Raw genomic sequence first — 13,270 nt, 5'->3', positions numbered from 1 at the left:
GATCAGCTCAGCTCTGGCTGTTGCGGCCATCTGGGGAGTGAACCAGCGGATGGAAGACCTCTCTGTGTCTCTCTGTCTCTACTTCTCTCTGTAACTCTTTCAAATAAATAAAATAAATCTTAAAAAAAAAAAAAAAAAGATGCATAGGAGAGTGAGGGCTTTATCTATTAGAGAGAGGTAGATCTGGGTTCATACCGAGTACCAGGAATCAGCCACGTGGAAAAGCATCTAGGCCAGGAAGCATGGGGCGGGTGGGGCCTCGCACCCTGGAGGCGCAGGGCTGCAGCCAGCCCCCTACCGGCTAGAGGCCAGTAGGTAAGTGGCTGGACACACCCTGTCCCAGACTTTTAATTCACTTTCAAAGGGGAGTGGTTAATTAACCTGATTGGCCGGTGGGCGCTCAGGTGTGGCCAGTTATGGGCATGCGGTCACACAGGGGCATGCCGAAGGCGTGGTCTAACAGCTCACAAACCTAATCAATTTTAACTTCTATGCCTGTCTTCTTCAGTCTGGCCTGGGGTATTCCTGTCGCCCCTGAGGTCCCATGCCTTCCCTCCTCTCTTGCCTGGAATGTTCTCTGCTCAGACACACACCCTGCCCTCAGATCCTAATACCGCACACATACAGCTTCCTCAGAGTAACTGTCGCCTAGTTCCAGCCCCTTTGCCAATTCTCATACCTCAATCTGCAAACATACATTTAATGATGGGGCCATCTGGCTCCCCTACTGACCCCCCCAGAACTGCAAGGACCCTCAGCACTGGGATGGCGTCAGCTTTAGCTCACTCATGTGTCACCTGTGCCCAGCGTAGTCTGGAACATAGTGAGAGCGCCACAGACAATGATTCAGTAAATTCACGAGTAAATGAATAAATGAAGAAGTCTGGCTTCCCCCACCCCAACCAGCCATGGCCACAGCCATGGACAGCCTTCCTGGAACAGTGCAAGGGACTTGGGCATCAGGGGGCGACAGCCCAGGAGTGGCCGCTCCACGGAACACCCAGGCAGGAAGAGCCATTCTGTGGCGGTGCTGTGAACAGCTGATTTCCCACGAAGAAGATTAATCTCCATGGTCACGGCAAAGCCTCTCTCCTGGCAAGCAGCTCTCGGAGGCTATTTTTGTTGTACATTCTAAACAATGAGCTCCAAAGAGACTTTGCTGCAGCATCCTTAATCCACAAATAGGAATCGAATGGAAGACACTGGGTTTTGAGGGAACCCCTTCTCTGTCCGTGTCCCTTCCGTTTATTTGAAATATTTTTTTTTAAAAAGGGAGAGCTCTTCATCACCACCTAATGTTCTTTTCTGCAGCTACAAAAGCGGGTTTACAGCAGGCTGAGAGATGGCTGACGTATGCCTTCCTGTTTACGGTGTTTACAGAAGGACAAACCCCAGGTTCCACAGGGCTGCAGCTGCCAGGTGCGTCACTGCTGGTGGAGGCACTGGGCAATGCATGCAGTCCAGAGCTAGCGCATCTCTCTCCTGGCAACGGGAGCAAAAGGCAGCAAGAAGCCGGGCTCCCGGGACACTTGGGGACGGCTGTCTGTGCATTCATGTGTGGTCTCGCTCACTCTTGACCTCACCTCTGCTTCTTGCACAGTAATCCTGATGCTGATCTGGCAATGGAGGAGGAGTCCTATTTGCACAGGGTGCGTGGCTAGGCAGGAAGAGTATTTCCCTGCATCCATCTCCCCACAATGTCATGTCGTGATCTTCCAGCGACTTCCCGTGACACAGAGCAATCATCTGACAAACGCAGCCCAGCCTAGCGGGGCCGGATATTATAGTTTTATATGCTGTTCAGAACAGGTAATGGACCTGGTTGGATCTGCCTTCCCATCAGAACAAAATAAGAATAATTTCTAAGTTTTTAAAATTAGCTCCACACTTTTCATGAAGAAATAACAACACTAATTCCAAACTCCAGTGGGCAAAGAATTTGAAGTACAAATTAACTCTCAATTTGCCCAACTTATATATTATAAAGATCACAAAATAAATCAATCAGAAAAGAAAGAAACTTAAAGCAAGGTCCATTCTTTGCCACAGCTACTGTGAGAAAGACCACTGTCAGCAAAGCAATGAGACTGTCCGTGTTCCAGGAAATGTCTCCATGGCCCTAAAGGGACACACTCGCGGTAGCTGAGACTTCAGTCACATCCACGTAGGATCAGGCTCCTTGAAAAGAAAAAGAGGCTGCAGGCTGACGAGTGGCAGGCAAGGAGAAAGGCCCTGACTACCTTGCGCGCTGTCTGGAGTCGAGGACCAAACACGATCAAGGGTGCTACACCGGCCTCTGTTACTGGATGAGGTCTGTGTGCACTCACTTCCCCCTCACTGCCTTCATCAGGAGAATGGGTCTCTTGCTGGAAACCAGAATTTCTTGGGTGAAAAACGTATCTGCAAGGTTCGGTTGAGGCCAGGTGTTGGTTGTTTGGTATCTCAAGCTCAGAGAGATGAGCTAGCCCTTGAAGGGAATGACATTGACCTGGCTTCAAATTCAGCTGCATCGAAGCAGCAAGCCACAGAGGTTAGCAACAAGGATGTCAGCGCGTGTGGATGGCATCTCTGGAGAAAGAACAGTTCAGCACGCTGACAAATGGAAGCTAAGCATTGTCCAGCTTCAGAAACCAGATCCCGGTAGGAGCTAAGCATTGTCCAGCTTCAGAAACCAGATCCCGGTAGGAGCTAAGCGTTGTCCAGCTACAGAAACCAGATCCCGGTAGGAGCTAAGCGTTGTCCAGCTACAGAAACCAGATCCCGGTAGGAGCTGATGTGTGGTATTACCATGATCCAATAAAAGACCTCTACTTTAAGAAAGAGAAACATCTGACGCCTCAAAAATAAAATGCTCATGGGCTGGTGTTGTGGCATAGTGTGTAAGGCCACTGCCTGTGACGACGGCATCCCTCATGGCCACCAGCTTAAGGCCTGGCTGTTCCTCTTCCCATCTAGCTCCCTGCTAATGGTCTGGGAAAAGCAGCGTAAGATGGTCCAAGTACTTGGGTCCCTGTCACCCATATGGGAATACGGATGATACGGATGAAGCACCTGGCTCCTGGCTACAGCCTGGCCCAGCCCTAGACATGGCCATCTAGAGGATGAACCAGCCGATGGAAGATTCTGTGTGTGTGTGTGTGTGTGTGTGTGTGTTTCCCTCTCTGTCTGTAACTCTACCTCTCAAATAAATAAATTTTTCAGAGATTTCAGACAGATAAATAAACAAATGTTTAAGAGAGACAGAGAGAAAGACAGGGAGATCTTCCATCTGCTGGTTCATTCCCCAAATGGCCACAGTGGCCTCAGCTGGGCTGATCTGAAGCCAGGAGCCAGGAGCTTCTTCCAGGTCTCCCATGTGGGTACAGGGCCCAAGCACGTGGGCCATCTTCCATTGCTTTCCCAGGCCATAGCAAAGAACTGGATCAGAAGAGGAACAACCAGGACTTTAGCCAGCACTCGTATGTCATGCCAGTGCCACAGGCAAAAGCTTAACCTACTATGCCACAGTGCTGGTCCCAATAAATAAATATTTAAAAAATAAAAATAAAAAGCTCATATTTTACACCCCCAAAAACCCACATCCATGTGGATAAAGTTTAATGCCAAAGGCAAGCTAATAATGTCCCCAAATGGTAAAGAGAATTTATAGCTTAAAGACATCAGAGAGCTCCTAATGCATAGGTCTATGGACTCAGTAGGCTGAACTTGGAAGAAATGGGCCGTTGTCCATCTTTACCATGAAAGAGACCATATCACTCCATTATTTGGCCCAATGCTTAGTCTACCTCCTTTTCCAATATATTCTCCTCTTGGACATAGCAGGCAGGCTAAACACTAAATACAGCAACTGATCAGTTAGCTTTGAAGACTGCTCTTTTTTTTTTTTTTTAAAGATTTATTTATTTGAAAGTCAGAGTTACAGAGAGGGGGAGAGAGAGGTCTTCCATCCACTGGTTCACTCCCCAAATGGCTGCAAAGGGCAGAGCTGCGCTGATCCAAAGCCAGGAGCCAGGAGCTTCTTCCGGGTCTCCCATGCGGGTGCAGGAGCCCAAGCTCCTGGGCCATCTTCCACTGCTTTCCCAGGCCATAGCAGAGAGCTGGATGGGAATTCGAGCAGTTGGGACTCGAACCAGCACTCATATGGGATGCCGGCATAGCGGGCAGCGGCTTTACACACGACACCACAGCGCTGGCCCCAAGGACCGCTGTTAAATCTTAGAGTCAGTCATTCAATGACGTCCATATGGCAAGAAAACACCAGAGGGAAAAATCGCTAAAGGAAAATGAGGTAACAAATAGTTGTGGCTGGCGCTGCGGCTCACAAGGCTAATCCTCCACCTGCGGCGCCAGCACACCAGGTTCTAGTCCCGGTCAGGGCGCCGGATTCTGTCCCGGTTGCCCCTCTTCCAGGCCAGCTCTCTGCTGTGGCCAGGGAGTGCAGTGGAGGATGGCCCAAGTGCTTGGGCCCTGCACCCACATGGGAGACCAGGATAAGCACCTGGCTCCTGCCTTCGGATCAGGGCGGTGCGCCAGCCGCAGGGGCCATTGGAGGGTGAACCAACGGAAAAAGGAAGACCTTTCTCTCTGTCTCTCTCTCTCACTGTCCATTCTGCCTGTAAAAAAAAAAAAAAGAAAGTGAGTTGTGAAATTCTATGCAAGAAGTACGGCATCGTCATTTAGAAAAAAAAAAGTAGGTTAAGGATATTTTAAGAAAGAACTTGATTTTAGTAACAGAATTTCCCCATCTTTCTTTCTGAAAATAGAAAGGAGTCTCACACTGAAATGGATATGTTCTTCCTCCAACATCAAGCTTTAGTCAAAATGTAAGTACCCTAACAAATTTGGAAGGTATATATTTAACTCACTGATTATGCAATTTTTAAAAAGATTTATTTCTTTATATTATTTTTTATTTGAAACTCAGAGTTACAGAGAGGGTGAAGGGGGGAAGGAGGCGGTGAGAGGAGGAGGGGGTGAGTGGGAGAGGAGGAGAGGGAGAGGGAGGTCTTCCACTGCTCATTCACTCCCCAGGTGGCCACAAAGGCCAGCACTGGGCCAGGCTGGAGCTAGAAGCTTCTTTCAGATCTCCCATGTGGGTGCAGAGGCCCAAACACAGGCCAACTTCCACTGCTTTCCTAGGCTACTAGCAGGGAGCGGAATGGAAGTGGAGCAGCCATGGCACAAATCGGTGCCCGTATGGGATGCCAATGTCACAGGTGGTGGCTTTACTCACTATGCCATAATGCCAGCCCCCAATTACACAATTCTCAAAGCTGTTGGCACTTTCAAAATACATGTTCCTGCCACAAGTAATATACCAGGGAACTTCAAAAAGCTTTTGCGAAATAAAATATAGGTTTATCTTTGGTGCAAAAATTTATGAAATCTATAAAGGCATTTTTCATGATACACTTATTTTTAAATGGACTTTTGAAGACCCTCATATGTATGGATTTCAATGTTTTTGGCAAAAAAAACCCTTTTCTTTTAATTCCATTTTTCGGTACTTTTTGAAGTCCACTCATGCTAAACATAGTACTAGGTAGCAATAGGATCCCAAATAAAACTCCATTTCTCAATAACGTCGTGATAAGCACATGAGCAATGAAATTGAGAAATAAACAGTGAACGGCTATTCAAAGAAGCTTACTGCTGAATTGATCTGACTTACGCACCACTAAATGCAAGCAAGTCAGAAACATCTCTGAAACAGACGGGCCTTTTACTCAATGATCTTCCTCCCTCACTGGTAAACCTGGGGTTAAGACATTAGTGCAACTAATTGTTTCCATCTGTTTGACATTCTAATCTGTTATAGCCCTGAACCAGCCCCACAGAAAACTGAACTCTGCAAGCTTCCTAGAACTTGTCAATAAGCACGTCATTAACTGGCTCATGTTTTAGCACATCCGAGCAGCCTAAAACGCTGAGCGTATTCCTCAAGGAACTGCCACTCTCCAGGGGTCAAATAAACAATGGAAGAGGCTGGGCATGGTTATAAAAATAGATTCCTTTTCTCCAGAAGAAATGAGGAAAAAATAGAGAAGGAGGGAAAAGAAACCAAGAAACAGCCAAGAAAAACAAAAAATCGTTGCAAAAGAAATTACAATGTAAAAAAGCATCATATTCTCTCCTCTCCTTCCTTCAGAATCATATTTTAAAGCAACTAAATTAACATTTTAAAAATGAAGTTTTCATATTATTTTTAAGACTTTTAGGTATTTACTTGAAAGAGCTATAGAAAAAGAGTTCCCATCTGCTGGTTCATTTCCCAAACGCCAAAGCCAGGAGCTGAGACTCAATCCAGATCTCCCAGGTGTACGTCGGGGGTCCACCTACTCGAGCCGTCACCTGCTGCCTCCCGGTATCTGCACGAGCAGGAAGCTGAAAGTAACAGCAGAGCCCGGTGTTTAACCCAGACGCACTGCGTGGGACTCAGGCACCTTAACCACTAGGCCAGAGGCCAAGCCTGCATCTGATATTTTTTTAATGGGCAGTCAAAATGGCATGCAGCACACAACGATTCTGCAGAGACATATTTCAGAATTATTTTTGGAAATTTTAATTTTAAATTAGCCACTTCTCTAAGTTGAATGTTCTCTTATATATGACAATAAGATTATGATTGAAGAGATATCAAAAAAAAAGAACAAGAGTTCCAGCCTCACGAGTTTGTAAACAATTTGTCACAGTTCCACTATTCACAGAAACAGCTTCAATTTTTTTTAAACAAACTATTTGGAGCCTTTACAAAAAGTATGCTGGGAACTGACTACAAATACCCACACAGTGTGGTGTACACTGGCAAATGTTTAATAATCAGTTCTGATTCGCAGCACTGCCTGCTCCCATGGTGTGAATACTCGAACCATAGCCAATTTGGAACTGCCAACGTGAGGTCACTTGGCTCACACATTTCCTGAAAGTCAAGGACAGGTTCTGAAGTAAGCACTTGGCCTAGCAGTTAAGATGCTCACATTCCACACTGGAGGGCCTGGGTTCGAGTGCCTGCTCAGCTCCAGCGCTAATGCACGTCTTGGGAGGCAGCAGGTGTCGCCTGAAGTACTTGGGTGCTTGCCATCCATCCATGCTGGAGATCTGGAGTGAGCTCCCCGCGCCTGGCTTCGGCCTGGCTCAGCCCAGGCTGTTGTGGGCATCTGGGGAGTGAACCAGTGAATGGCAGCTTACTCTCCCTGTCTCTTTCTCTCTGTGTGTGTGTCTCTGCCTTTCAAATTAAATGAACAAACAAAAATAATTTAAAAGAAAAAATAGATTCTCACAAGCCAGCACAAGTCTACTCCAACACACCACTGCACATGGAAACAATCTCTTGGGATAAATAGCTTTCAGTTTCACCACAGATTCTCCAAAAGGGGAAACTACGTTCTCAAAAATCTGGGGAATTCTCAAGCACAGAAATAGAGCTAGACTAGCCTTTACAATACCACTTTCTAAAAAATATTTCACTTGATGCTGAAAGAATCAAAAGAGGTTGGCTTGGTTGCGCTTTTACTTTTTTCTTGTGTAGTTATAAAGCTGTTTTTGTAAAGCATTGCACCATGATCAATTCTACTGGGGGAAGCAAAGGTCAACAGGACTTCAGAGATTTGTTTTGGTTTTAGCTAATTATTCTGGCAATTACTGATTCGCCAGATCATATCACCCTTTGCTCTAAAATCGGCTATAAAAATTCAATGAAGAAGTTTTACTTGAACCTATTAAGTACTTTTTTCTGGAATGTTTATCAGCAATACTATCAGGTATTCGAAATTTCTTGTTTTCTCCACAATGTTGACCCAAAAGATCATCTTTGAGATGGAAAAGACAATGTCATTTCTATGTCTATACACAAATTAATAACTAAAAATTCAAAGAAATTAGTTACTTAAGATTAGTAATGTGAAATGCATTGTTTTTACTATCCCAGGAGAAGCTGCCTATGAGCACCTTTAGATGCAAAAGAAAAATAAGATGAACTTTGACTTATTTAAGAAAATCTCAAGTGATCAGTTTTAAAATATATATATATATATTAGCTAAGATAGAGATTGTTTTAATGATAGTTTCATAACTTGAAATCTTTCTGTAGCTATTAGCCATCCAGAAAGACCAAGCATTATTTTTTTAAAAGTACTATAATAGCTACTGTCTACTTCAAATGCTTATCAGAATGCTTACGGTGTCAGAATATTTGTTTCTAGTTATTTTAGATAATTCAGCAGATTCTGCTGTCTTTAATTAATATTCTTATCAAGCAAAATAAGACAAAATGTAAAGACTTATCTAAGGGGTGAAGAATAAGCAGAGCTAAATGAGCTGCCACTGGAAGGGGAGAAGGCAGCGTGAATGGACCCGGTTCATACACAGTGATTCCGGCTCGGGTCTCAGCTGATTCCGACATTAGCATATTTGGTTGTGAGTTGTGTTTCAGAGCCATTTCCATGAAGAGTTCATTGCATAGCTTGGGAAGGTTTGTGGGCAGCATCAGGCTCCTTAAGGTGGAAGGTTCTTCAGGTTGCTGAAGGTGGCTGTGCAGAAAAGGATTTGATTCATCCTGCAAAGCTCCAGAGGGCAAAACCAGCATCAGGAACTGGAAGGTCCAGAGAGGGAGCATGCAGGAGAGCCGAAGCACAGACTCTTTCATTCAGAGCTATTGAAGGACAGAGAGGCGGTGAGGGGGGCCAGCGCTGTGGCCTAGCAGCTAAAGCTGCCACATGCAGCAACGGCATCCCATATGGGCGCTGGTTCGAGTCCCGGCTGCTCCACTTCCAATCCAGCTCTCTGCTGTGGCCTGGGAAAGCAGTAGAAGATGGCCCTAGTCCTTGGGCCCCTGCACCCACGTGGGAGACCCGGAAGAAGCTCCTGGCTCCTGGCTTTGGATCAGCCCAAGTCCAGCCACTGCAGCCATCTGGGGAGTGAACCAGCAGATGGAGATCTTTCTTTCTCTCTCTCTCTGCTTCTGTCTCTCTGTAACTCCGCCTTTCAAATAAATAAATAAATCCTTTAAAAAAAAAAAAAGAAGGAAAGAAAGACGGCTGCTGGGAAGCCTTTAGTTCCCCCACAAGCAGAAAGCTAAGAGGCACGCCCTAAAGTTGACAGGACAACCTCTGAAACATCTCGTTAACTCTATCAGAGAAGGGCCTACAACTCCTGTTTGACTGACTGTTGGGACTGAAGTGTCTAAGGTGGTGCTATATGTAATAGTTCTCAATAAAGGTCAGCTGACATTTTTTCCTTTTCTCTGAAACAGTGAGAAAACAGTTCACCAGTCACCTAAGACGTGATTACAAAAGCAGTGGAAAAACACTCGTCTATTGCTACCAACCAACTCTGTGCCCACGAATGAACAGCTCATCCATGCAAAACTAAGTACATAAGAGGATGAGTAAAAGTGATGTCATCAGAACCTGTGTGGGTGGAAAACATCAGTTAGAGCGTGGACAGATGCATTATAACAAGCAGATAAAGAGGTCACAGTGTTAACCACCTGCGACAAAACCAACAATGTAAACACTGTGAACCATCTCTTCCCAGAAGATCCTTGGAGCATTGTGTTTAAAGAGTTATTTGTTGGTTTGAAAGGTAGAGTTACAGAGAAGCAGAGAGAGAGAGAGAGACAGAATATTACTCTTAAATAGATAGTAAAAAAAAAAAAACACAAAGCCTTGAGTTCTTCTCCTATGGTTGGTTATTCCAACCAATTTAAGCACTCAAGTGACATGGGATCATTTTCAGGGCAGTTAAATGGCCTCAGATCTGAGACTCATTCTGTGTGCCAAACTGCATGACCAAAACCAGTATCTGCTAATGCATATAAAATCCGAGGCAGGGAGAATATTATAGAGTTTCCTGAAATATAACCCTAAAATGCTCCAGACTATTCAGAATGCAGTGTTTTGCTCATCTCATTTCTAAATTCTATATTTAAATTTTAAATATACATTAAATAATTATGCATGGCTTTATATTTTTAATGCACTTATGAATAAATTATGAGTAATCATGGATCCTCATAGAGTATCAGTATCATATTTTGTTTGTGGCTTCCTCATTAAAGTACTTTCAAGATTTTTACTGACTGCAATTATTCTAATTTTATCTGCCACTCAGTCTCATCCATTTTCTGCTACTCATTTATTTCTCTGGAGACTATGATGAGACCTTTAGAGAAATTTGTTTCTATGAAGAGAAGAAAGTAGTAACGTGAAAGGCAAAATCTCCCACAAGGTCAAGTAGATAACTAAACAGATAAACTTAGCCCCTAACAAAGACCTGAGATTTCTGAACATACAATACTTTTTATTAGTTTCTACTGTGTTCCAACTGTCCCTCCCCTTAGGGGTCCACTAATGGATCTCTATTACTTAAACATTCTACAGCCATTCAAAATTTAAAATATTGAAATATTTTGCTAAATAAAATATAAGGCACCTGACTTCAATGAAGAAATAGAGAATTACTATATTACTAAATATTAACTAATATTTAATTTCATGTGCTTCCAAAGTAAACATTAACACCAACATAAAATTTTATGCTGAACATTGTCATTGTTTTTGCTAATAAGTTTGTGATTGTTTTTTAGAAAACTTTTATTTATTTATTTATTTTTGACAGGCAGAGTTAGACAGTGAGAGAGAGAGAAAGAGAGAGAAAGAAAGGTCTTCCTTTTTCCGTTGGTTCACCCCCCCAAATGGCTGCCATGGCCAGCACACTGCGCTGATCGGAAGCCAAGAGCCAGGTGCTTCTCCTGGTCTCCCATGTGGGTGCAGGGCCCAAGCACTTGGGCCATCCTCCACTGCACTCCAGGGCAACAACAGAGAGCTAGACTGGAAGAGGAGCAACTGGGACAGAATCCAGAGCCCCAACCGGGACTAGAACCTGGGGTGCTGGCACCGCAGGCAGAGGATTAGCCTAGTGAGCCTCGGCGCCAGCCTAGAAAACTTTTATTTAATGAATATAAATTTCATAGGTGCAGCTTTTGGATTATGGCGGTTGAGATTCTTTTAAAACCATATAAGATTCCAACCTGGATGGCTTAAGATACCTTGTCAAAAAGATCCTTACTGAAACATTTCTTTGTGAAAAAAACAAAAACAAAAACAAAACAAAACAAAACAAAAAAACAAAGAACTGTCTGCTTTCAAACTTGATGATAAAAATCATTGAAAATATCAGTCTTATTTGAAAAGATTTTCTAATGGCTTAACAACTCAGAAAAAGATAAATAACCATACCCAAAGCTTAGCAAGAGAAAAGAATTTATTTTCTGGGGAGGCCATTTGGTGCAGCAGGTAAGTCATCTCTTGGGACAGTCACAACTCATATCAGAGTACCAGGTTCACGTCCCACCCCTCTGCTGTCAATCTAACTTCCAGTTAATGTGAACTCTAGGAGGCAGTAGATGATGGTTCAGTTGGGTCCCTACTACCAACATAGGAAACCTGGATTGAGTTTTTGGCTCCTGGTTTCAGCCTGGCCCAGGCTGTTGCAGGCATTTGAGGAATGAACCAGCAGATGGAAGATCTCTCTCTCTCTGTTTATCTCTTTCTTTCAAATAAAATGGAGATAAATAAAACCTTTAAAAACAACGTATTTAAAATGATGAGAAAAATTCCACGTGAACTTGCATAAAGCCAAGCCAAACAAACATAAACAAAAGCCTATATAGTTCTATCTGTATAGATACTTTCACCATGTATTTCAATTTCAAGATTAAGAAATGCTGTATTTTCTTCCAACAATGTCCCTTCAAGAATTTCATGGAAAATTCATGTTATGAAAAATTATACAAGGATTTCAAAAATTTTTGCACCAAAATAATCTTTTTTTTTTTTTTTTATTGACAGGCAGAGTTAGACAGTGAGAGAGAGAGACAGAGAGAAAGGTCTTCCTTCCATTGGTTCACCCCCCAAATGGCCGCCACGGCCAGCGCTGCACTGATCCGAAGCCAGGAGCCAGGTGCTTTTCCTGGTCTCCCATGGGGTGCAGGGCCCAAGCACCTGGGCCATCCTCCACTGCACTCCCTGGCCACAGCAGAGAGCTGGCCTGGAAGAGGAGCAACCAGGACAGAATCTGGCGCCCCAACCGGGACTAGAACCCAGGGTGCCAGCGCCGCAGGTGGAGGATTAGCCCAGTGAGCCGCAGCGCCGGCCTGACCCCCATCTCTTTCTATGTATAGTATATCCCATACTATAATCAACTCAAAATGAATCAAAGACTTAAATATCAGACCTGAAACTATGGAAATACTAGAAGAGAACAAGAGAAACACTTCAAAATGCCAAACAACTTATTGAATGAGACCCCTAAAAGCAAAGGCAACAAAAGCGAAAAGTAGACAAACGTGATTATATAAAACTAAGAAGTTTCACAGCAAAGTAAAAACAGACTGGGAGCCAGAGATGTGGCATAGCCAATAAAGCCTTTGCCTGCAATGCCGGCATCACATATGGGTACCAGTGCATATCCCGGCTGCCTCCCTTCCAGTCCAGTTCCCTGCTAATGGCTTGGGAAAAGTAACAGAAGATGGCCCAAGTATTTGTGTTCTTGCCACCCAGGTGGGAGACCCTAAAGAGACTCCTGGCTCCTGAATTTGGTCTGGCTCAGTCCTGGCTGTTGCAGCTACCTGGGGAGTAAACCAGTGGATGGAAGATTTCTCTCTCTCTCTCTCTCTCTCTCTGTTCTCCCATTCTATAATTCTTTCAAATAAATAAATAAATCTTTTTTTAAAAATCAACAGAGACAACTGACAGAAAGAAAACAGTTGCAAATTAGTCACCTGACAAAGGATTAATATCCAGAATATATAATAAACTCAAATAACAACAAAAATAAAAAATCCAGTTCAGAAATGAGCAAAAGGAGACGGGCATTGAGAGCAGCAGGTTAAGCCATGGCTTGGGCCCTCTGAATCCCATATTGAGTGCCTGGGATGAAGTCCCACCTCTGCTTCCAATCCAGCTTCCTGACAATACTGTGCGCCATGGGAGGCAGCAGGTAATGGTTCAGTCCCTGCCACCCATGTGGGAGACCTGGATGGAGTTCCTGGATCCTGGCTGTACCCTGCCCAGCCCTGGCTGTTGAAGATGATTGGGGAGGAGATTGAAGATCTATTTACCTTCCTCTCTGTCTGCCATTCTGCCTTTCAAATACATTTTAAAATAAGTAAATAAAATAAAAGAAGAAATGGGCAAAAGATACAAATATTTCCCAAAAGAAGAAATATCAGTGGCCCACAAATATATGCAAAAATGCTTAATACCACTAG

General features: G+C 44.0%; 1 protein-coding gene and 1 long non-coding RNA gene across 2 annotated transcripts in view; one reads left to right on the top strand and one right to left on the bottom strand.

Moving 5' to 3' along the window:
* The window catches only part of CPE (carboxypeptidase E), a 120,683-nt gene that overhangs the window by 25,132 nt on the left and 82,281 nt on the right, over positions 1–13,270 (bottom strand). The window lies entirely within an intron of this gene.
* Positions 4,744–10,780, top strand: LOC138843585 (uncharacterized). The gene is made up of 2 exons (XR_011378525.1): positions 4,744–4,823; positions 9,251–10,780. It is a non-coding gene; the product is annotated as an uncharacterized lncRNA (long non-coding RNA).

Source organism: Oryctolagus cuniculus, chromosome 8 (assembly GCF_964237555.1).
Source record: "Oryctolagus cuniculus chromosome 8, mOryCun1.1, whole genome shotgun sequence".
Taxonomy (NCBI): domain Eukaryota; kingdom Metazoa; phylum Chordata; class Mammalia; order Lagomorpha; family Leporidae; genus Oryctolagus; species Oryctolagus cuniculus.
The sequence above is the reverse complement of the archived record's forward strand: the minus strand, read 5'-3'. Positions and strand labels throughout refer to the sequence as shown.